Source organism: Electrona antarctica, assembly GCF_951216825.1.
Source record: "Electrona antarctica genome assembly, chromosome: 9".
NCBI lineage: Eukaryota > Metazoa > Chordata > Actinopteri > Myctophiformes > Myctophidae > Electrona > Electrona antarctica.
Window position 1 is genome coordinate 12,049,997 of NC_136790.1, and position 26,385 is coordinate 12,076,381.

Consider the following 26,385-nt stretch of genomic DNA (forward strand, 5'->3'; position numbering starts at 1 on the left):
AATTTGTAGAATCGGCGTCGGGTCTTAATGGGTTAATGTAGTCATTTCCTTAGATTCACCGTCATTATCAGCCAACTTCATGTGAATTCTGTATCTGACCGCAGGAATCTTACAGACAGCCAGTGATCTTGTCTCCCTTCAGTCTATCTCACACACGGGTACTGTTTCATTTGGCCTTTGTCAAACCTCTCAGAAGCCACAGCCTCCACCAATATCACCCAGAGACCCCGATCACAAGCCCATTGTTAGCCGCCGAGCTAACATAACAGCGGGAAATGAGTAAGGATCACTGCGGGCTGTCGCATATGAGACCCATTCAACAATCTCACCTGGATTCTATTACCACTGGTTTGATTTCTAATATCAACCACATGACACGATATAGCCAATAAGTCGGCGTGCCTGGCTGCTGCCGCCATGCATACACACCCCTCACACCCCCCCCCCCCCCCCGCCCGCATGTGTGCGACACACGCGCACACATGCACCCACACATTAACGTATCAAAAACCACCACCCTCATTCAAAGTGAAGGGGGAGGAGGAGTTAGGGGAAAGGGGCGACATCCACCCCTCCTGTTACTGTCAGCGCGCTGCGCGCGCACACACGCACGCACGCACGCACGCACGCACGCACGCACGCACACATACACACACACACACACACACACTCCAAATGTACATGCACGAAACCCATTCACATCCTCTGCACACAAGGTACGACCATTCGCATGCATTACGCATGCTAATGTATGCTTGGATGACAGCACTCAACTTTTTCTAGTGTTATCTGATCCAGAGTTCAGCTACTGAGTCAGACACTGGAGTATTCCTCATGTGTTTGGTTCAAACTCAGGGAGTCATATGGGGTCCAGCGATATAACTCAGCCATAAGGAACCATATAAGGAGTTCCCATCAGCGCCCATTGACCGCCGTCAAGTATTTTTTGTTGTCCAGATTATGCCCATATATGGCCATTCCAATATATGGGCATATAGAGACTTTCTAATTCTTTGTTTGGCCCAAAACATTGTGTTTATTGTCATGATTTGTCACGACAAGAGTTGGCTTTGTCCGCGGCGTAAACGTCTTTAAATAAATACTTTCTGAAAAGTCTATGAGGAAGATGAACAGGGATTTCTTTTCCGGGTCTCTCGAGGGGGCGGGACTGCGACGCTCTATACTGATGACATCAGGCATTGATACGATCAAAATGTTATTATCCACCTTATCAGACTGTTTAAGTTGGACTGTGTCCACCTGTTCAACAACAGTCCACCTGTTCATCAGGTAGACTCACAACACACTCTCACTCCCCGAACTATCATGACTTCATGTGAGATGTGACCAAACGTTTGACTGGAAGGGGGTTCCCTTCCAGTTATCGGGTGCCGCCCCGGGCATTTCCGCACTCCAGGAATACGGAAGTGCTGTTCTCAAACCCAATGCGTATAAGGGTCCACTAAAAACAGTTAGCCAAGCGACTCTGCCTAGCATTACAGTCTTCAGCCAAGTCGGCACCGTTCAAGTTATGTCCCGATAGGGACCGGATCGTAACTCATATTCCCCCTAGTCAACATGTGCCGTTGTCGAGGGTAGTAACCCCTTTCAGGTCACCCGTTTTCCGTCTTGGGAGTGAGAATGTGTTGGTTTGCAGTGGGCTGATCTACTGACAAATGTACAGTATGATACTATATATTCCATCTACTCACTTCAACATGAGGTTAGTTTGTTAATGATGCTGCATACTAGATGAGGGAGCTTGCAAGTCGACCAATTGCGGCCAATGGTATATTGGGGCGGTGAATTCTGTTGAATAGTGAATGAACCCAAATGTCACATTTTGGACTAACTGTTCACATATGTATGATACAAAGGCACGTACTCAATGCTGTTTCAATCCAATTTAAAGCTTATAATTACCGGAGTTTGAGCAACCATACTACATCACACACTATGGCCTGGGGCATCGACCGCTCTCATAGCATTCTGTAGATGATAACGATAAAAAAAAAGATGGGAATGTTCATTTTCCCTGTGGATGCAATCTGGACATTTTAAGTGAACTGTTAGCCATCCATGAGAAATATGATGTATTTGGGTGCAGTCCTTATTTGGGTACAATCCTTATGCAAACAAAGCTTCCTTGAGGAGACGAGTCCTTGCAATAGATGTGTAGTCCATTTTATTATTATTTATTTGCTGGGAATTGTTTTAAAATTATATATTTAAAAATGTTGAAATTTATTTTTAAATGTGATGTGAAGTTTCTGGAAAAATGCTGCTCATACAATACAATACAACACCCCTCGTGTGTGTTTATGGTTAAAATCTGCTGCCGAAACAATCAAGCATAAATGAAACAGAACAGGAATTGTGTATGCCACCTTCTGGAATCCCAGGACTACAGTTATGCACAGAGCCTATTGCTTCATGGCATCCCTAGTTTTAGTGAAATGATGACACTGTTCAAATTGAGTCTACCATGTCCTTGATCATTCCAGGTTGCTGTATACTGGGACGCGTGTACAAATAATTAGAAACAACAATATTCACATTTTGGGGGGAAACAGAAGACTTCACAAGATTTGATATTATTTGCCAAACAAACATTAAACAATCTCACCTAATTTGCATACTGTTTTTATAGCTTATCTCTGTTGAACTGATTGTTTCTCCAACTCTCTTTTTTCCCCCCACCTTTGTCGCTTGTCAGTGCTGTGACATGCCATATAATGGGCTAGTGCTAGTCCTTAGTGACTGTGACATGCCATATAATGGGCCAGTGCTAGTCCTTAGTGACATGCCATATAATGGGCCAGTGCTAGTCCTTAGTGACATGCCATATAATGGGCCAGTGCTAGTCCTTAGTGACATGCCATATAATGGGCTAGTGCTAGTCCTTAGTGACATGCCATATAATGGGCCAGTGCTAGTCCTTAGTGACATGCCATATAATGGGCCAGTGCTAGTCCTTAGTGACATGCCATATAATGGGCCAGTGCTAGTCCTTAGTGACATGCCATATAATGGGCCAGTGCTAGTCCTTAGTGACATGCCATATAATGGGCCAGTGCTAGTCCTTAGTGACATGCCATATAATGGGCCAGTGCTAGTCCTTAGTGACATGCCATATAATGGGCCAGTGCTAGTCCTTAGTGACATGCCATATAATGGGCCAGTGCTAGTCCTTAGTGACATGCCATATAATGGGCCAGTGCTAGTCCTTAGTGACATGCCATATAATGGGCCAGTGCTAGTCCTTAGTGACATGCCATATAATGGGCTAGTGCTAGTCCTTAGTGACATGCCATATAATGGGCCAGTGCTAGTCCTTAGTGACATGCCATATAATGGGCTAGTGCTAGTCCTTAGTGACATGCCATATAATGGGCTAGTGCTAGTCCTTAGTGACATGCCATATAATGGGCTAGTGCTAGTCCTTAGTGACATGCCATATAATGGACCAGTGCTAGTCCTTAGTGACAATGTCAAATGATTTCCAGAATCTTTCCCATGACTGTGACATTTCCCCCCCATGCCATTATGTGTGACCTGCGGCTAATGCCATTCACGCCTTCCAAACGTCTAATGCTTTTGCCCTCTGGTGACAGAACGGCTCCTTAATAGAATCCCCTGCTCCTCCCATCGCTCTTCTTGTCCCCTCCACTGTCATTCGGTGTATCCTATGCTATATTTAAGTAATTCAGTGAAATAACTGTGGGGGGTAATCTGTGTGCACAGGGATTATAGTTACAAAGAACATGTATTTGAGAAATTACATTTTGTCTTTGATTTACAAATGCTGCTGTTGAAGGATTGCAGTGGTCCCCCTCATGCGCTAGGGTTCACAAACATTTAAATTTCAAGGACCATTTTAACTGTAGGTATGGGGAGTATGTATGGGGTCCATTTTGAACCCCTCCCCCCCACTGTGCAGGAGGGTGAGTAATGGAATCGTTATGGTTCTTCTGACTAATGCAAGCACCAGCAAAAACCAAAGGTATGTACTCTGATCTCACCTTCTCCAGTCTAATCAAAGGCAAAGAACCATTTACTTGTCACACAAACTTTTGGGAATTATCCTATGGTGTTTGTGAAGATATCAAGCAGATCGACAGGATTAAACAACAAGCCAACGAAGAAAAATAACTTTAAAAAAAAAAGAAAAACGGATCCTTAAATTGTAAATCAACAGTCTCACCCCGTTTCATCTCTGGGAGCGAAAGACGAGAACCAAAAGACAACATAAGAGTAGCAGGGGATAAAGAAGCCGAAGGGCTCCAGCGACTGCATGCACACGGGGTGTGTGTGTGTGTGTGTGTGTGTGTGTATCTGTCTGTCTGTCCGTCCTCTGGAGCATCCCCAGGCCGTCTCCCTCTCTCCTCGCTCTGTGCAGCCGGAGCCCGTCAGCACCGTGCTGAGGGCCTGTACATCTCAGCCAGGAGACAGACAGACAGACAGCTGCTATTAAACCCTGATTGTTTCAGGTTCACAGGGTGTGAAAGGGCCTGATTGAGGGCCTCTGATCCCAGTGAGGGTGGTCTTTCTCTCTCTCTCTCTCTCTCTCTCTCTCTGTGGAAGGTGGGAGGAGGTGGTCTGTGTGTGTGTGTGTGTGTGTGTGTGTGTGTGTGTGTGTGTGTGTGTGTGTGTGTGTGTGTGTGTGTGTGTGTGTGTGTGCGCGCGCGCGTCAGGATTGCAGGCATCACGTGACGCACGTTCTTTGCCGAGCGGACCAAAATGGAATCTGGACAAAAACACACCACTTGTTGCTGCCTGCCTCTGCGTGCGTATATGTGTGTGTTGGTGTGTGTCACACGTGACGGGCGGTCGATAACTGCCAGCGCGACACAGGAATTAAAAATGTCCACCACAAAGTCATGGCCAGAGAAGGCCTTGAAGCATTAGCGTTGAGAGATGTTGTATGACGTTAAACCGCTCCGTTGTAACTAGCACTGCAATGTAGTGGGTGCAGATTTAAGATGCGTTTGCAACCTCTGTGGACTATGTGTGCTTCAACGCGATCGCAAGCTTGCATACAAGAAGGCGCTGCTCACCGATGGAGTATACCGACAGGCAGCCCCTTCTATGGGCAGTTCCCGGGAAGAGAGGCGTTGGACCGGGGGCCTTCAACCGGGTGTCCATGCGCTGTGGAAACAACAGTGGATGGATGTCGGAGAGCGCTTTGATACCGGGTGGCAATGTGGGAGTGGAATGGGAACTTTTGTTTTGGTTCGACATATCATTGGTTCGAAGGAGCATTGGTCCGAGGTGCGTTAAGGGTCGGGAGAGGGTTAGGGTTAGGTTTAGGTGTGCTGCCCCGTGGCAGGTTAGGGTTAGGTTTAGGTGTGCTGCCCCGTGGGAGGTTAGGGTTAGGGTGAGGGTTTGAGGTAGGTTGTAGTTCGGACCAATGGTATGTCGGACCAAACGCATGAACCCACTTTTGTTTCCTCTGATGGTTCAACCTAGGACATGCCCACGGACTGGTTGTTAGAGGGGGTTTCGACAACTTGGGATGCTCAGAAACGAGCTGTTGGACTGTCTCTGCTATGATTGGCAGCCGCTGCTCCTTGTGCCCATGGACGGCTCTGTGACATGACATACTTGTTTTATCTGAGGACATATGCCTTGATTTTTGATGTAACTTTGTTGCACCTGAAATATTGATGTCCTTGTATGCAATTTCCTTTGTGTGGACATAAATAAATGGTGTGTGTGTGTGTGTGTGTGTGTGTGTGTGTGTGAGAGAGAGAGGATTGCAGACATCACGTGACGCGTGTTCTTTGCCGAGCGGACCAAAATGGAATCTGGACAAAAACACACCACTTGTTGCTGCCAGGCCTCTGCGCACACGTGTCGTGTATGTGTGTGTCCGTGTGTCACACGTGACGGGCGGTCGATAACGCCAGCCAGGAATTAAAAATGCCCCCCACAAAGTCATAGCCAGAGAGAAGGCCTTTGAAGCATTAGCGTTGAGATTGCTGAAATACAGACATGAGATGTAACGTGTGTGATATAAATGGTAAATGGTGCATTTATATAGCGCCTTTATCCAAGGCGCTTTACATAGATTGTGCATTACATTCACCCATTCACACACACATTCATACACCGATTGCGGCGGACGCCATGCAAGCCGCAAGGTACCAACCAGCACATCGGGAGCAATTTGGGGTTCAGTGTCTTGCCCAAGGACACTTCGACATGTAGACAGGAGGAGCCGGGATTCGAACCGCCGACCCTTGGATCATTGGACGACCTGCTCTACCTCTTGAGCCACAGTCGCCCCCTGCAGGTGTAGTACAATCCAATTGTATAACTCCATCTAAAATGCCTCAGCTTCCCTTCGCATTTTTGTTGAGACACCCCCATGGGGCTGTGTGTTGATGTATATGTATGATAGACTAATCTCTACTCTGACGTTGGCTGTGATCAATCTGAGCAGTTTGTCTGTCTGAGCTTTCCTGGGGCTGACAATATGAAGGCAGTTCCTTCCTGTCACTGCATGTGTGCCTACGGTCTATTTGTTTAAGAGGCTATTCCTATTGGGAAACCTTTTGGCCTTAACACACTGATAATGACCATGCAGGGCTAGGAAGCTCCCCTGCAGTGCTTTTCACACATGGCCAGTGGCCAAAGGACAAGTGCATTTTCCTCCCTCAGAACTCCCCCGTCTCAACCTTGAGCAGGGCTAAGGTCGGGCCAATCTTCACAGCAAATTCTGGTATTAATCCAACTCTGAAAGTGTAAAAGTGGGGTTAATTTTAACTCTTTAATTAACACCCATTGTGCAGTAGGCTACAGTGATTTTATTGTAATTACCAAAATAAAGAAGAAAACTATATATATATATATATATATATATATATATATATATATATATAGTTTTATATATATATATATATATATATATATATATAGTTTTATATATAGTTTTATATATATAGTTTTATATATATATATATATATATATATATATATATATATATATATAGTTTTATATATATATATATATATATATATATATATATAGTTTTCTTCTTTATTTTGCCAAAAAAAACAAAAACAAAAAAAACATGCCGAAACATTCTTCCCTTCCTACATTCCCTTGTAAATAATGTTTTCAAGGAAATGAAAACATTCTTTGTTTTTTTTCAAGGAAAACATTATTTGCACTGTGATTGAGTCAACAGTCATTTTTAATACAATTTTGCTGTGTATTCTCAGAAAGTCTACTACAAAATGTATAACTGCAAGCTCCTTAACAGTGAAAGCAATAATTATTTGGGAGTTTCTTCACCACAATGAATGCAGGAAGTCAAATGATTTAGAATTGCTTTGATTTAAAAGTTTATTTTAACATCCACCGACAAGCAGAAGCTAATGGCTCAATTGCATTATTAGAGATCTTTAATGGATATTACATTTCTCTCTCTTTCTCTTTCTCCTTCTCCTTCTCCCTCTCTCTCTGTGTGTGTGTGTGTGTGTGTGTGTGTGTGTGTGTGTGTGTGTGTGTGTGTGTGTGTGTGTGTGTGTGTGTGTGTGCATGTGTGTGTGTGTGTTCCTGCGTGTTGAGCTTGTGTACCTAGCACTTCTCAGTGTCAGTTAGAAATAAATAGGTGTTTAGCTGTCCTATTGAGTCCCATGTTGACACTCTTCCGTACAGGCCCACTACATTAGGCCAACTGCCTAATCTGCCCACATTAGCAGCTGAAGTGACCTCTGCAATGGCTAATTACTCAGATATAGAAAGATCATGTATATGATTTTCCTGTTGACACTTCCACCCGTTGTCAGTAGAAAGAAAAATAAACAAATAGCAAGTAAACAATTTGCATTGTCTCTATGCTTACATGACATACACAGCTATAGTCTATCCATGTGTCGAATCTGAAATCAAAACCAACCTCTTGATGGAGTTATTAGTTTACTGTAATCTACCATTTAGCATACGTGTGGGTGTCCTGACTCCTGACAGAAACTCACATTTGGAAAAGATATTGGCACCTAAAGTATTTCAGGTTACAAGAAACAGCTGTTTTTAAGCGGCCCTACGACCCTCTAAAGAGTCCTAACGGCGGAGAGGCTGCTGCGCTGGATGAGTTTGTTGGCATTCGGGAAAAGAAACCCTAAAAGAAGCACTTCCCACAGCAGAGGCACGAAGAGAGGAAAGGGGATATATTCTGAGGTCTAAATCCACACGTTTCGTTCTTGGCAGCGCGTATAACCCCTGCATCAGCAACAAGCAGTCAGCTCAAGTCAAGAAGACAGTCTACTAAATTTCCAAATGGATGAACTCATTTGCCTAAGAACATTTTCCAATGACTGGCACATTGGGCATATATTTAATTCATAGCATGTTTTGTGATTATTTCTATTATTCAAGACCGTGGCTTTTACTGTTAAAATTAATAAATGTTGTAATTTAGGCTATATTAAATTCGTATAGCTACATATCACACATCACATCTTCATTTGAAGCACGCAACCGCCAGCAAGTTACCACATTTCACGGGAATAAAGCATTTCTCCAGTCAACCAATTTGAAGGCATTGTTGTGATAGTAATGGGATAACAGAACACGACTGTATACAGTGGGGAGGTGACTGGACAGACACGCTTCGACTTTAATTGCATGTCATTTCTAACGTGCAGGTTGAGAACAGTGATAATGAAAAACGTACCTTCAGTGACCTGCAAGGATATTCTGCATGAGACTTTTGACTTGATCCCCCCAAAGCAGTCCCTGGAAAAGGTCTCAGAAGGACTGGGTCTGTGTCCCGCTGGGGGTTTGAGAATTTCCAATAGAGCCTCCTCTCTCTTCTCTCTCTCTCTCTCTCTACTTTCTGGCAGCCGCAGTCAGATGGAGATGATTGGATTCCTCAGCCTGCGTTCAAAACCCCGACACTTTTATCCTCTTTCAGAAGTTCTCTTCCATAGTTTTCTTCACAGTCGCGGCACGAAAAACGGTGAGAAAACTGTACCCCATGTTCGGCTATGGAGTCCCGCAAAAGCCCGAAGTTGGTTGCGCGCACACACAAGCCAATGCGGGAATGCGCACCCCCTTCTCCTCCACGCTCCCCCTTCTCCTCCCCTCCCTCCTCCTTTCTCCGAAGTCTGTGGACCACCCCGAAACAGGAAGTTCACTTTTTTTTTGTTTTTCTTTAAAAAGAAAAAAAAAGAAAGAGAGAAAAAAAGACCATGCTGCTATAGGATTTTTCTGCTACGAGTTGACTTGTAGCCTACCATCACGCGTATAGCCTAGTCGCATGAAGTTATGGGTTAAACTACAAAACTTGTTATAGCCTACAACAAATGTATTTACAATTTATTATTACACACATTTCTATAATAGGCTATTAGGGGAATGTGAATTGCATGAAACGTGTCACTGACATTGTTAGGCCTATATAACATTGCGTCATATATGATATCATGTCAGGTCAAATGTTTACAGTTTACTGTATAGTGTAAAGTTAGTTCATAGAGAACTTATTGGACAGCGTGTGTGGCTCAGGGCTACGTGGGGATGCTGGCGATCTCAGTGCCTTAACCAGTGCACCTCAAAACCCGGAGTGGAGTTTAGCCGGGCCCAGGCATGACGCGCAGGCAGGCAGCCAGGCACTCGATGTGTGCGTGTGTGTGTGTGCGTGTGTGTGCGCGCGCGTGCGTGCGCACGAATTGATATGGACATGGACTAATCAACTATATAGGCCTATAATTATTCTGAAGCAAAAAAAGAGGATTTAAATGACTGATATAAATGACAATACAATATAAGAATACATTAAATTGGAATATGCCTACCTGGCAGCTACTGATGCTGGTGGTGTGTATATAGGCCTAATATGCCACATGTAGCAATGATCTAATCTATTTTTGAGTAGTACAACCGGACTATAGACAGCTATGTGTGTGGCTGTGTCCCTGGGTCCTGTATCCGTTATTATCCTATTAGGCCTATAGTCCTTTTTCCTATAATAATAATAATAATAATAATAATAATAATAATAATAATAATAATAATAATAATAATAATAATAATAATAATAATAATAATAATTATTATTATTTTGCTGCTATACATTCTCTGAATGATATAGGTTTTACTCGTATATACCTGTGCACAAGATGTAACAATAAAGAACCACCTTGAAAATGAATGCACTTACATTAGGCCTATTCAGTAATGTACGAACAACTGTGAACTGTGCATTTAGAAGGAAAATCCAAATAATTCAAAATGAATCATTATATTATCTGTAACTGTCCCAGAACGAGAGACAGTGGTTTCAGGTGTAAACTTAAATTATATTAAATATGGTTTTGGTTGTGCAACATTTATGATCATACTTGGATAAAAAGGTTGATTTCATTATAATAAATAGAATTAAAAATGGCAATAAATATGTTAAAAGAATATATCACAAAGTAAAAATGCACCCTATGCAAAGGGAGTCACATGATTAGAGTGTCGCGTCACTCACATGACGTCACCTGTCAGTAAGGGTCAGAGGTTGAACTGAGTTCCTGGAGAGAAGTTGTATTTTTGGGAACGTCAGAGAGAGACAAATATTCAGTAATCTGGTAATATGGTTCAAAGGCACACACGGTACATATTCTTTATTGTGTTCTTTTGAGTGTAATGTGTTTGTTGTATATTGCCTAATGTTGCTGTAATGTAGAAATATGGACTTTGTTTGATTATTTGAATGCACATGTGTGAACTCTCTAATCACTGTTTACAATGTGTATGGACTCAAAACTGAACAAAATGTAATTGTTTCTTTATTATAGTTTTCACGGTGTCTTGGTGACTGGAGGAGTTGAAAGTCGCATGACAAATAAAACCAATATCAGACATCTGTATGATGCGTGGACTTACTTGAACCTGTACAGCTACATTATCAGTACTGTCATTCAGAATAGGGGGGTATACTTTGCTATATATTTTTTTACGTGTGTAAAGCAGCTTTTCCTTGAAGCGACAATGAAAGCTGAAACTAAAGCTACAGCAGTTGGTGACCTGAACCAAGGAAGGCAAGAGTCCATTGACAACATACGGCCAGTGACTAAATCAGATTTTATCAATGAGTTACGTGGGCTTTAGTCCCAGTATAGCCGCTGCAGGCCACGCAGGGAGTACTTGGGCTTAAACAGGCCCACAGATGCTGGCACCATATGCCTCCTCGTCTGACTGCAATGTAGTGGAGACGGTCCAACATGCTGATCTTCTCATTCATGTCAAGTGGACAGTTAGAAGTGCTATAGATTATCAATGGGAGGAGAGCAGTGAGTCCTGAAAGCCCAGATGTGGCAATGGGAACTGTGTTTGCTGTATGTATGGCATGGGTATTTATTTATTTATTGTACTGTAGTGTATTATTGTGCATTCCTGTGTACTAGTTATAGACTTGCTGGTTTTGTATTACTATTACAATTTACAATTCAGGCATTTTAGCAGACACTAGTGCTAGATCAGAATAAGCAGAGTAAGCATTAACTCTAGCAACAAGGTCACACACTGTAAGTAGATTGCAGGACAATGCAGTGTCCCAAAGAAAGGATAGCAGGTAAACAATTAACCTATAGCATCTGTCTAAACAACCGTCTAGTTAAACAACATCCAAGCATATTTATTTTGTCCTGGGGATTAAGAGCAACTGAAATGTATGGCAGGCAAAACGCTATCAGGTAAAATATCATATCTGACCTTTGCATTAATTCATATATTAATTGATTTGCCCATTAATTTGTCTGTTCATATTTTTAAGCGAGCAACATTTTCACACCAAATCTCGTATTCCATCCATCCATCCATCCATCCATCCATCCATCCATCCATCCATCCATCTTCAACCGCTTATCCTTGGTCGGGTCGCGGGGGCATCAGCTCCACCAGAGAGCTCCAGACATACTGTACTTCTCCAGAGCAACATTAGTTGTTTTTTTCCCCCTGAATTTTCACCCCACGATTTTTGCAACCCATTTTTTCACCCAGTGTCAATTATCTAATGTAATCCTGGGCGCTACACTTCCTCTGCCAACCTGGGGAGGGCAGTGGACTGTCCAAGCTGCTTCTTTTCACCTGACGGAGGAGTTTCCCCGGCCGGACGTAGCGCATGGAAGGAACATGTTATTCCGACCAGTTCCTTTCCCTTCCCATCAGGCGCCCCGGCTGGCCAGGTGGAGGTAGTTTAGAGACCAGGATTTCTGCATGTTTTATGTGAGGGTACCTACCTACCCTAGGGGACATGGGGAGAACATGCAAACTCCACACAGAAAGGCCCTTTCGCCAACCCCGCCTCGGGTATGGGCACTGATGATGCGGAGGAGAGAACACGCCCCCAGCGCCCACAGCGTCCGCAGCGGGAATCCAGGGCAACATTAGTGACTTCCTCCTGGGGGATCCCGAGACATTCCAAGGCCAGTGAGTCGATGTGTTTCCTCCAACTGCGCCTTGGCCTGCCCCGGGGTCTCCTCCCAGTGGGACGTGCCTCGAGGACCTCCCTAGGGAGATGTCCGAGAGGCATCCTAACCAGATGCCCTAACCACCTAAACTGGCTCCTATGCATCATAAAATATAAGTTTAATGAGTGGTAGCCTATTTTAGATTTGTTATTGAGAACAGCTTGACTGAAACAATTTTGAGTTAGCAGCAATGCATGAATTGAATTATGTTCTGTCATTCTTTCTTGTTTCTCAATTCGGATGAAAGTGCTCAGTTGTAGGGGACAGAAATAAAGGTTTGCAGGTGTCTACTTCCACAAGCCAGTCAAAGCTCATAGAAGGCTTTACAGCTCTAGGCAGATTACTGAGAGGCCAAGTAGTTAGAAAGTCGGAGCAAAAGTCTTTACCTTGGCCAAAGCCACTCAGTTCAAGTGAAAACATCAAAATCCAGCTTCACAGCCTATCACTTTCCTGATTGGAACCTAGCCTGGGCAAGTAATCACAAAACACATCACTGCATACGTAACTTCCCAGTCAGTAGCAGTCATTAGGAAACATGCACACTGTTTTCAACATACATTTCTATTGTATACTTAAGCTGCTGTGATTTACATGTTTGCAGAGTAAACCTCGGCTATCCCCATAATTACCCTGAATATCCACATAACAGGAAGTGCAGTGTATATCACCTTACATGGGTAGTAGTTGGTTAATCCACATGGCATTTGACAGTATGTGCACTAACACTACATAATCTTAAATATCTGTGAGATTGCAACCTGAAGTTTGAAGTAAGCATTTTATTGGACAGAATGAAGAGTTCTTCCTTGTCTAAACTGGTTTAGTTAAGGTTCATTCAAGGAAGGCAGTAAGAAGCCTGCCCATAGGACTGTGAGAGGGAATGAATACATCTGTCACTAAGACTTGCGGCAGCTGGACGCCATTACCCCACACTGCAAAATCCACCAAATCTTTTACAGGATTTGTTTTTCCATTGCAGATGGTGCTTTGCATATGTTTTCTTCCCATTGGCTTGGCTCTGACACTGACATGGATACTACTGCTTATAAGGATGCTCTCTCTTCAGTGGGCTCCACCTATTTTATGCAACCCTTCTGACTGGGTAAGAATTGTGCATGTACAATTTGTGCAAATAGTTTGCAAATAACTTGTAAGTAATTTAAAATAGTTAATATAGAGGGATATAGGCAACCATGTCTTGAATATCCATCCAGGTGATCTTTAAGGCTTGCGCCTGGAAATGTAGTATGCAATGCATACTAAGCCATTGTTTTTATATTAAAAACAATGGTGATTTTCACTGTCTGGCACTGGGTCGCCAGCCCTGTAAGAACGGCTAAGTAATCTTGTGCCTGAAAAGGTTCTCCACCAATGCATTTGTGCATGCATTGTGTTAATGTTAGTGCAACGCGCGTGCGTGCGTGCGTGCGTCAAGAGACATTTTAGTATGCTGCCTATTTGCCATAATCAAGAAGATATTAATAGATTTATAGATGACCCAAAAATAGTTTGTTTGCTGTCTTATAATAGTTAATGAAAACATTGGATGTGAATATACACCAGCATTATCGGTAGGCCTACAGCATACATCATCATAATTTAAAGGAGAGAAAGCAATAGCAAAATGAAAGATCTCTTAAATTCACGTCTTACCCAAGTGCTTGGACTGGAATGGCTATACAACATGGCAGCGGTGGCCGAAAGGATTGCGGAGCGGTCTTGATACCGGAAGGTTGCCAGTTCGAATCAGCGGTCCGACACGTTAAAATTACCACCGCTGAAGTGCCCTTGAACAAGGCATTGAACCACTACGATGAAATGTTCTATGAGCAGGGCCTGGCTGGAAACAAGTTCTTGAGCTTAGCCCAGATACCCTGGGTAAATATAGTAATCATTTCATTTCATTTCATCAGAAAACAGTAACACACATGATTACGTTTCTAAACATCTCAATTTGGCACAGCATCAACGCAGCAATAGTTTTCCCTAGCTACACAAAGAGATGCATACTACAGGGTCTTTTCAAGTTAATTTGTCATTTAAAGTAAACCAAGGAAAGTTTTATTTATTCTGTCTATTGTAATTCTCACATGGGTCCCTGCCTTTAATTCATATTGTTTTCGTATTCTTATCTTAAAATCTGATTTTATATTAAGAATGAATAAGTTTCACTTTGAAGGATGGATGATATCTTTGTTGTTAATGTTATAGGCCTACACCTTTAACAGCAGATAGTAGGCTACTGTAGTACTACGAGTCACGAGAGATAACGTATTTAACTTATTTTGAATGGATTATGTATTGTACACACAACACAAGTGTAAGAGAGTTTTAACAAGGGATAAACCAAGTACTGCAACGGCATGGTACCAATTACATTACTTTCCTTTGAAAATGAAAATGTATTACTGATATCTAAAGAAAGGCACTCTTAAGAGTCTTAATAGAAATGTGGATATGGTTTCTACTTTGCATGCCAAAAAAAATATTTACATTTGAAAATGATTGCGATATGATTATTAATTCAGGAAATGTTGCAATATTTGTAATAAGTACCACAGACGTCTAAGTCCAAATTTCATTCTGACCCCTCCACGAAAAGGCCTCGTTGTCCTGAACCCTTATCTATCATTTATACATTATGGATCAATAGTGTGGACGTGGCATTCACAAACTGTATATTCTATGCAAGTGATAAGGATTGAATGTGGCAATATGATTGTCATTGTCATTCATTATCTACTTGTTCATCGTTCATTTCTCAAATGTTATATGCATTTATGTTATATCAATATTATGTTGAATTAAAAATGTAATGTCAGTCAACATTACATGTAAAAAATCCAATTATATCAGTAACTCTATTGTAAATGAAGATTTTGCAGACTTCTTTTTGCCACTATTTTAAATTTCAAATACACCACCAGAGGGCAGTATGACACAAGTCTGAGAACAGAACAAGCTACAACACCCTGAAAATGAGCACATTGGCAACAGAGAATGACTATACAGGTATATGTACATCTAAATATTTTTAGTGTCCTTGTTTGTTTACACATTTTCACAACAAGTTGTGATATGTTTGGAAAATGGTGTCTGAAAGGTGTCTGAAGTTTCTACTCTGTTAATTATCTTCAACAGCAAGATGAACTCTGAACCAACCCTCGCAAATGAGCAAGAGATGAGAGATGTGAGTGCTCCTCTGAAACAACATAAAATGTTATGTGGTCCATACACTGAATTATTATAGAGCTATATTCATAACTCTGTAAGCGATATTGTAACGTCAAACTTGCCCTACATTCATCTGAGGTGTGTGTGCCCCTTACTATTAGAACAATGCAATGTGTCCATCCCAGCTCTCCAAGCTCCAACCAGATTCATCCAGAGGGTTTTGCATCACCTCAGCAACCAACCACCACAGTACAATGACACAGCAGAGATGTTAGATCTGACAGGGTATGTATGTAGCCTATCTAATGTATGTATGTCATTCAAATGAATGAATCAATCAATCAATCAATCAATCAATCAATCAATCAATCAATCAATCAATGAACCACTTAAACTGTACTTTGTTGACCAGGGTCCCCCAGTGGTATATAATTGGCCCCTCCTTTATTCCCTCCACACCAATCATCTACGATTAGGGACACTAGGGTTCATTTGGTTAAATAATAATGTAATTGGGCCCGGACGGTTAGCTCAACCGCGGGCACCTAGGCTGCCCAGCCAGCCGGATGGCGTGCCGCGGGTTCGACTCCCGAGCCCGACGGCCTTTGCCACGTGTCACTCCCCATCTCTCTCCCCCTTTCCTGTCTGTCTACTGTTCACTATCAATAAAGGCATAAAAAGCCCCCAAAAAAATCTTAAAAAAGGTACTGTAAGTGATTTTCTTTATATAGTTAAAATAAGTGTTAAAAAAGCTCCACATTGTGATAGTACTCATTGCTAGTGTTTGCTGCAGTAACAGGAGTCTCCATGTCTCTCCAGCTTTTTATTAAACAGAAAATGCATTTTCAGGAACCGAAACTGAAACTGAATTAGATTAGATATAAATTAGAAAGATCATGTATAATTTCCCTGTGTACTGTCCAGACTCTACAAAAGGGTACTAAATGTCCACAGCAGTCCCTGGCTGACATGCACATGCTTTGATTGATTGATTGAAATATTTATTAACAGTTTGCAGAATTACAGTACATTTCAATGCAGTGTCCTGATTGGGTAGTTTCCATTCAGTGTTCCCTGGGAGAATTAGGTCCCCGCAGGAAATACTGTAGGTGTGTGTGGTAAGAAGACCTAAGAGTAAGTGAGTGTTAACATGTAACAACAAGGTCCATGGGCTGTGTTGATGAGCTGAGCTGTGCTGATGCAAGCTCCTACTGGATCATGACATATTTAAATCCAGTTGCCCCTGTCCTCATTGGTACATTTCCCCACACCCTACCTTTTCTTCCAGGAATTGGCTTTCTTGGAACTCAGTGATTCTAATAAGGTTGATCAGGATGTCATGCTAACCTAAGAGGGGGTCATAAGGAGGTCACTGAAAAGTTTGAACACAAACACAGTCTGTGTTGTCTATAGAAATGACAGGATAGACAATATCTAGTAGTAATATACTTCATGTTTGTTGACATGGTAATGTCAAAATTGGAAGTATTTGAAAATAACATTTCTGTTCGTGTTTTAACCATACCTCAAAGAATGTTTGAGGGGCGCTAGCCCCTGCAATGCATGGCTTTTGGAAGATTACATCTGTATTGGAAGTCTATGGACTTTGAGGATATTACAATGTTTGTTTAGAGCACTTTAGAGCCAGCCAAGTCTATGGACTTTAATGTTTGTTTAGAGCACTTTAGAGCCAGCCGAGTCTATGGACTCCCAGCACCAGACACTTCATTCAGGAGTGGTGGATTCTTGAGCCGCAATGGTTCTGCAGGCTCCACCGGGGCCAACGGTGGTGCTGCAGGCTCCGCTTGCGGCTTGAATGGCCCTCCTAAAGGCCTCCTCACGGAAGACACAGTCTGGGGTGCCAACCCATACTGCTCCCGGTACCGGGTGCCGTCTACATTCCGGCTGTCACCTGTCTCTCCGGTGGTCACCAGACTCAAGATCTGCTATTTTCTAAATATTTGTGTACATTTTAAAACTTGAAATGGGACATTCTGCATAATACGTACTTTTACTTTTGATACTTACTTATTACTTAAGTACATTTTCGATGCCAATAGTTTTGTACTTTTACTCAAGTACATTTTGAATTCCGGATTTGAATTCCGGAGTAGTTCTACATTGCAGACAGTATTGATACTTTTAAAGGTATATTCAGTGATTTCGCTTCATTCAAATATCACTTATTTTTTTATTTTTTTTGGATAATCCTCCCTACTATAGAGTGTGCTGACCATATAAGGAGTTCCTCCCTGTCCCCAGTGAGCCCCTGGGGTCAAAAAACCCTAGTTTCAGTTTTGGTGGCGGGTGGCAAAGCCTTCATCCAATCAAGATGAGAGGGGCCTTCCTCCAATCATGTGTGGGGACGGGCCTTGGTGCACATGCTGTTGCACTTCCCCCCACTGTAGAGCGTGTGCATGTGCACATTTTGTTACCGGGGCGGACTGGGTGGTTTTCCAAATCACCAAATCACTGAATGCTCCTTTAAGTAAAACAACTGAGTACTTTTCCCACCACTGCAGCTTCCTGGGCGTTCCAACGAACTTAATTGGGACGTTTTTCCGAGTGGCATGCCAGGTGGGGAGGCCGATCTGTAGCTATAGCAACTCCTACTGTTTGGTTGGGACACCTGTTGGGTAGAACTGGGAAGGATAATTATTACATTAGCCTATTCCCTCCGACTGGGAAAACTCCTCAGGTGTATGTATAGAGAAGTGGTTTTGGCGACAGGGTCAGCAGTAACTAGGGAATACATGGGAGAATTGGTATAATGACTACATTGAAAAACAGATGTGTTTTTTGTTGAACAAAAGCCCCATGCCCGTTATAGATAGTCAGACCTTTATTTATCCTGTGGGAGAAATCCAATCAGCAGAGGCAGAACACACAGTTACAGGGTAAGACTAAGAAGTAATAATCAATAAGTAGCTAAGAAAAAACATTACAGAAAAAGAAACACCATAGTGACAGTATACAACATATAGTAAACACCCTCTAGTCTACAACAACAGCCTCTAGTCTCTAGGGGAAGACAAAAGCTGTGTATGCGAGTAATTACTGTATGTCTAACTTCAAACCTACCTGCTAGTTGCTACTCGTCTTCAGTAGGCCTACTTCTTTGGTAGGTTCTTCTGAATCTACATACCGGTACATACGATATACATGTACAAAATTCCCCTATTTGCATGTAAAACACACAGTCAAAAACAAAAAACCTGTGGTATTCGGATTTCGGACCTTGACTCCAAAGACAAGTTGGGACTGAACCATCATAAATCACAGAACAATCAGATACTGTCAATTATACAACAGGAATGAGTGGTGTTGAAATTGCTTTTATAATCAATTTTAAAATGTGCCTTATAGTTATATCCAGAGTTGATATCCGTCCTCAGATGAGAGATCACAGGCTTTATACAGTATTTGGTTTCTGGACTGGAGATTTCGATTAAGTGAAACCATTCAAACCAACATGTCTAGTGCCCCCTGCTGATCAAACTGTGAAAGGCATTTATCCTGGTCAAGTCACTGACCAGGTAAACTATAACCTGACTCCGCCAGATGGGGCAGCAGGTAAACTAAACGTGGCCGAGGTGGCGGTAGTGAAGGGGCGCATCCGCTGAAAACAGGAACGTAAACAGGAAGTAAACGAGGGGGGAAATGCCGTTCGGCCACAAACGGGATTAAAACACCTTTTTATTGAAAACTACGCACTAATACATTACACACGCATCCCGTAGGCCTCTCCAACATGTGGGACAGCAGGGTAAGCATCTTATATTTTGCATTTGTACATGTTCAGAGGCTGAGCTCTAAGGCTGGTGCCCCCTCCTCCCCCCAGTGAAAATGTCAAAATCGATCAAATACATCTACAGTTTAAATCTTGGGCTAGAAGAATACGTAAGGTGCATATTGTTGTACAATTTATATTTGAAAGGCTATAACAAGCAGCGGGATCTGGCATGGAACACGTACCCTTCTATCAACCGGGAAAGTTCCAGAAAGCAGGTCCCACCGAGATTTGAACTCGGATCGCAGGATTCAGAGTCCTGAGTGCTAACCATTACACCATGGAACCGCCGTATGTGAGGTTAGTAAATTAGTAGGCTAACCCCGTCCAAATCATCTAAATTGAAGCTCGTACATTTCTATTTTCTGGCTGCATCAAATGAGTCTCATAAAAAGGACATATAATAATACAAATTGGTCAATGTTCACTTAATGGCCACAGATTCAATTCAAACAACTTCCCTAAACAACAGTTATTAGGCTGTGATTTTCATTTTATGCGATTTTATCTAAATCAAATCGGTATGGCCTACCAATAGATTCGGCTCAAACAAGGGGTTAAATTAATTTCTCTTCTATATGCCACAAAAATGTGTAACGCCCTCTAACAGTCCTAAAATGTGAATTCCTTACTCTAATACATAACAAATACTCAAAGTGTATGGGTGGCTGCAATTCGAAACTGGCCCCAAAAAGTATTTTTTTCTTTTGATTTCTAGCCTTGCATAGCAGACCAAGTCGTGTTCAGTACCCAGCAAGCCAAATTACGTCATGATGACGTTATGATGATGTCCTCCGTTGACTCCGATGACGTTCAGGACTAGGTGTCTAGGCCAGATCACAGCCCATATGGGGATGATCTTTACGTCATTTCCAGGACATCTTCACCAGTTGAAATAATATAGGTTATTCTGTGCCAGATCTGACTAGTTATGATATGATTTAGATGAGATCTGTCCTCGATCCTACTCTCTCTGATTCATCCAGGGACGTCTGTCTTAGTGGGCAGAATTGATGTTGGTTGAAATCGTGTGATATTCTGGGAGAGATCTGACTAGTCTTGGTTTGACTTTGTCTGGCCCCAATCGAGACGTCACTAATTCGTCCAGGTGCTTGCTGGGTAGAGGAGAGATGGGACGGCAATTCCTTCACTATCCTAGTTAGTTAGATGGAAATAGGCGCAAGTGCAAATAATCCAGGGGGCCCGAATTTGATTGTATGACCAAACTAGGTTCAAGAGTTTTCTACATTGCCCTGCAAAAGCTTGACGCCGATCAGTCCAGCAGTTTGGGAGATTAGCTGTGCACAGACAGACAGACAGACGGGATACTCCCACACCAGCACAAAACGCGTCCTCCAGGCTTCACTTCCTGATTTTTAAACAGTTTGTGGATGGAAAATGAAGCTCACGCACGGCTGCAACTTGCAGCGTGGGCGGTGCTATTGGAACGCTTAGCCGACGCTGCAAGTTGCAGCTGCGCGCAAGCTTCATTTTCCATCCACCAGCTGTCTAAAAACCAGGAAGAGACTCCTGCCGCGAGCGGCATTTGGCATCTTTGTGACGCTACAGTGTGTGTGTGCACTGACAGACAGACAGACAGACAGACAGACAGACAGACAGACAGACAGACATGGACAGGGGCGAAAACATAATCTCAGCCACCTGGCCTGTTGGTCTGGCGGAGATAATAACACAACAATAGAACAACAAATGTGTGTGTGCCCAGAGGCATGCTGGGAAATCATTTTCCTGTCCAGTGACACACCCCAGGATGGTACAATATTTTGTACGTTTCTTAACAACCCCAACATTGTTTTTATATATATATTTTATATATATTTTTATATATTTTTATACAGTTAAGCAGCACTTCTGACAAGAAAATCTTTGCACATAGTCACCCATTTTTTGTTTTTTTCCTTTAAAAAACCCCAAAACATCACAAATCACAAACACAAACATAAAAGCAACAACGTACAAGAGACAAGGACAAACGGCACAAAAAAAACAACAAAAACACAGGTCACAGGTCACATCATAGGTCACAGTCAAATTATTGTACACTTGTATGAGAGAAGCACCAATTCTGAAATCCACTGAGTGGTCTAATCCAGGGAGGCACGAATATTGAAGTATTCTATAAAGGGTCTCCATGCCTTCGGAGGCTTTTCTAAACGTAAGAGGTACATCACATCGTTGAGCCAGATTGAGTAAGAGGGTGGATTTGGCGACTTCCAAGATAGTAATATTCTTCTTCTAGCTAACAGTGTTGCAAAAGCAATAAACTCTAACTTCTGATTCGTGTAGGCCTACTGTAAGGGGTTTGACGGTGTGCCGAATATAGCTATCATTGGACAGGGTTGTAGCACAGTTTCTAGCACGTCTGACAGTGTGACAAACACAAGTGACCAGAATCGCTGTAGCTGGGTACAAGACCAATACATATGTGTGAGATGTGCTTGTGTCTGGGCACAGCGATCGCACTTCGAGTCTGCCTCAGGATACATTTCAGCCACCCTGGCTTTACTAAAATGAGATCTATGTACTACTTTCAGTTGAATTAGGCTGAGGCGTACACATGAGGTGGTTGAGTTGACTGTATAGTGCGTCTGGTCTGCCCACCACTCATCTGTCAATACAGTAATCAATTTTTCCCATTTGTTTTTTAACCCTTGTGTGTTGGTATCAGTAAGAGATGAGATAACCCCAACATTTTTGAGAGGCGCTAGCTCCTCTTATGCCAGGCTTTGAGTGTGCGTGTGTACCCCATAGCGATGATTTGATTGGCTGAGAACGGAATTGAGGATATAAAGGTGAGGACAGAAAAGTTATGTATGATGATGTATGCTGATAAGAGTGCCCCTCACTTCACACAGGTGTGATTTTTTAAAGATGTTTTGGCATCAGCTCCTTGACAGTTAAAACGGATGCTATGACAACATATATCATTAGGTTCCCAAGTTGCATCGTTCCCAAGTAGGCCCACTGCGACGGGCATGTACAGGTCTAGTTAATATAATTTTAATTGTAGAAATAACATCAAGGATGCAGGATATTCTTCTGCGGTGAGGCAAGCAGTTCCTTTTGTTGTTTGTCAAATACGTTTTTATTAAGAGCACGATATAAATTGTTATACATTGGCACAGTATACATTTTTTTTATGAAAAACAAAAGGGGAAAAAACAACAAATACAGTAAGACAGACAAAAAAAACTCCCACCCTTGCTGCTCAGTGATGCGGCATAACATATTAGTAGGCCTAAGATGAAATGTTGTCATGGAAAACAACACTTGAAATGATATAGGCAGTCTCCCCCATCAATGGTATCCTGTCAATTAGGACGGTGCTTCTATTCAAGTTACGGACGAGGGCCAACCAAACCTTATCAAATTGTCTCTTTATTTTTTTTAAAGAAGTACCTTATTAATTCTCTCAAGGTGAAGTGTACTAGTCATTTCATTTAGCCAATGTATAATGCAGGAGCCTATGAGGCAAGCAGTTCTGATGTAACATGCCAAGACTATATCAGGGAAGTACAGTAGGCCTGTACTTCCCTGATGGATTTAAAAGTTATTTGAAGGCACCTGTACATTACTGTAACAATACTGACACTGCCATGGCTATGTACACAATTCACTCTTTACAGAGTGATAGCCTGAATCTACAAGCTACAATCTACAAGCTCATAGGTCTGCTATTTTTGAAAAATCGAAGAACGACTGACATAGAAACATAGCTTTTTCAGAAAACTGTCAGGATGTAGAAGACATTTTTAGAATCTGATCTCAGGTCAAAATGGGTTAATGTGGAACTGGAAACCATACAATAATAGCATCAGTGTTATGTGTGATAAACTTGAGGACCATAGTGATGTGGTTGATGGATGGGTATTGGGTATCATTCAGGTGTCAACTATTTATCAATTGTATTGCATTGCACCAGTTTGAACTAGCAAATAGGAGCATAGGTGTAGCTGTTCTAATTGATTGAAATTTTTATTTCACAGTATGTGGAACGGGTAGGACAAGATGGTAGGACATTTCACAGTATGTGGAATGGGTAGGACAGGATGGTAGGACATTTCAAACGAGTCAATACAAAAACTGTTACTTGTGGACGGACGAACCATGATAAAGGACTAACACTTGTTTACAACAGGGTTCCCTAAGCATTCTAGTAGTGTTGCTTTCCGTTTACCTAATGACATTTGATGGAGATGGGGACAGATAATATCTTCCCAGTGTTGTGCATCGCAGGTGACGCATGATGTGACTGACACCATAACCGTCCCCAGGAGATTTGTGGGATTGTGAGAGTGCAGGATAGTCCGGGAGCTAGACCCAGCCCTCATATCAATTTTTGCTACCTTTTTTTCACTATTATTTCCTGTTAGCATATACCTTGGGCCATCTCAAAATGAAGGGACCACTCCCAACTCGGGGCCGTTTGGTTTCAGGGGCCCAAAAACCCCTTTTTTGGTATATGTCTCTGGCGAAATTGTGTAAAGGCAAATAAAAATTCACTAAAATTACATAAATACACATGGAAGTGTGAAATTTGGCATGGAGTATCCTGACACATAGGGGTAAGTATCAGAATAGGATTTTGGGGCTATCTACCATTGTATTCTTAAATATGACCTACATCATCCTCAGAAACACAAAAATATACACTGTCCGTTTAACAAATAACAACAAAGATGGTTATTTTCCAGCACATTAGGGTGAATATAACTGCCTCACTTGTATATAGAAAACTTCCCATATCCTTAAGCTTCAATTTAAGCCCAAGATGACCTCTCTATCTTGAAGATTACTCTTTCTGTGGCCAAAATGCTGCACTATACCTCAAATCGGAGACATTTTCATTATCAGTCACTATAGCCTTCCAGAGTCCTAGAATGTAACAATAGGTTCACATGTTCTGCAACTACTGCTGTCTGAAGTTAGAAACATGAATACTACAGCAGGAACACAAATGCCTTTTATTATATTTATATTTATTTATTATATTATATGCACATAATAGCTTGTTTCAGTACATAGCCTATCAATAGTCACCCAAATCAATGTGCACCCAAATGTAACAGTGACCGAGTTAAAGACAAAGGGAGACACAACAGAAAAATACTGTATGACAAGGGGGCATCAGATTCCTTGTTTTTCTTTTTCTTTTTTTCATAATTTATCAAAGAAACCAAAGAAAACAACAAAAACAACCACAACAAAATAATTGTTATACCACTGCATATTTTATACCTTAAATTCACAACCCTTCCATATTGACAACTACTTTAGGTTTATTCATCATCAGATTCATCTTCCTCCTCCTCTTCATCATCAGAATCATTCATATGTGTATGAATTTCTTCTAGGTCATCCTCGTCTGTCCCCTCTTCAGACAACACATCAATGAGGGCTTTGGGGATGACGTCACCTTCAAACCATAGAGGCTCTAGTTTGCCATTTTCTGAGTTCAGATGAAACCCATGGTCAAGAGGTGATGGAATTTCTGGGTTATTCTCATGAGCCCTCTTCCAGATGCATACCTGGAAGTTAACTCTTTTGACATGCTGCAAGAGGACCCTCTTGCATGGTGGAAAAGTTGAAAGGTCAAGGGAGAGACCTGGTCGAAGCTCGAGGCTTGAGCCACACATTTTCTTCACCTTGATCTCTCTTGCCTCATCCACACGCTTCACTCGAGGACCAAAGCTATAGAGGCGACAGGTGAACTCTTCAACACCAGTTAGCACAAGCCCATCAAGTTCCCAAGAGTTCCCCACTGCGGCAAAGATCTGAATGAACTTCGAATGCTGATTCAGAAGCTTGATGGGTCGCACCTTTCCTTTGCCTTTGAATGCAGAGGTGCAGTCAGCACCAGTGAAGGCATGCAAGGCCAGCAAAGCTGAAATATGCTCTTGTGAATAATCTTCAGCCAGCTGGTTGATGTTAATCAGCTTATCTCCCATGTCAAATATGACATCGACTGTGAAGGATTTGGCATAATAGAGGAGAATGAAGAAAATGTCAGAGTCTCTGGCTCTGACTCGGACAGTTTTGATGTGAGGCATTGTGCTTTGGATGTGATTGATGTAGATGATCACCCTCACATCAGTTTCTTCATGTGTTGAATTCAGATCAGGTAGAAGTGCTTTGGAAATCACTCCAGCTTGAGCTTCTATCCTGAAAGCTTGACCAGCCTCAATGAAGATGATGGGCCTTCGGAGTATCTCTTCCATCATATCTGGAGAGCTCCAGTGCTCGAGAATTAGATGTATGAGTGACTTCTTGTTGTCATCATTTGTGAGGAAACCTTTCCAATCTGCAGGTCGGCGAACATTCAGACCATTAACTATGTACCGCTCACCACAACCTCTGCGATCCCTCTCAGCTGATTTTGGTGAATGAAGTCGGTCAACATAAGTGTCAGTACTGAATACTGTTTCTGCGGCAGTAGGTTGACTTTTGAAGATGCGCTCTGATATAGTCTTCATTGTCTGGGGCACATTGCTCATATAGAATGTGGCATTACCATCTACAATGAGACCACATTGACCAGGAGAAGGGAGCTCCACTTTCTCAGCATCTTTGATCATGTAGTTCATCCCTTGTGCTTTGTTGGTTTTTGCAAAGAATCCGTCAACTGTTGAGATGCTATATGGAGTCAGAGTCAGTGGGTAGGACATCAGGTCAGAGATGCTGATTTGTGACCTTAGTAGTTGGGATTTGATGAAGATCTGAAAGATAAATCCACTTGTCGCCTTATACTGGATCACTTTCTGGTTTGATGCCACAAGCTTCCTTTTAGGTGCAGTGGAAGACATCGTCTTGAATTTGTTCCGCTTGATAGGTTCGAAAAAAAGGATTTGTTTTGCAATTAGTCGATTACTGATGAACTGCTCTTTTTGAGTTTGGCCATTTTTTAGAGCATTCAACACATCATAGCGCAC

The 26,385-nt window shown here is 42.2% G+C and overlaps 1 protein-coding gene across 2 annotated transcripts in view; it reads left to right on the plus strand.

Moving 5' to 3' along the window:
- Nucleotides 1–26,385, plus strand: part of r3hdm2 (R3H domain containing 2) — a 314,823-nt gene that overhangs the window by 153,937 nt on the left and 134,501 nt on the right. Inside the window, exon 1 of one of the 2 annotated variants that reach the window (XM_079510346.1) lies at nt 14,303–14,349. The exons of the other annotated variant lie outside the window; for it this stretch is intronic. The gene's annotated coding sequence lies outside the window, so the exon portion shown is untranslated. Of the gene's footprint in view, nt 1–14,302; nt 14,350–26,385 lie in introns of those variants that run through there. 2 annotated transcript variants of the gene reach the window in all.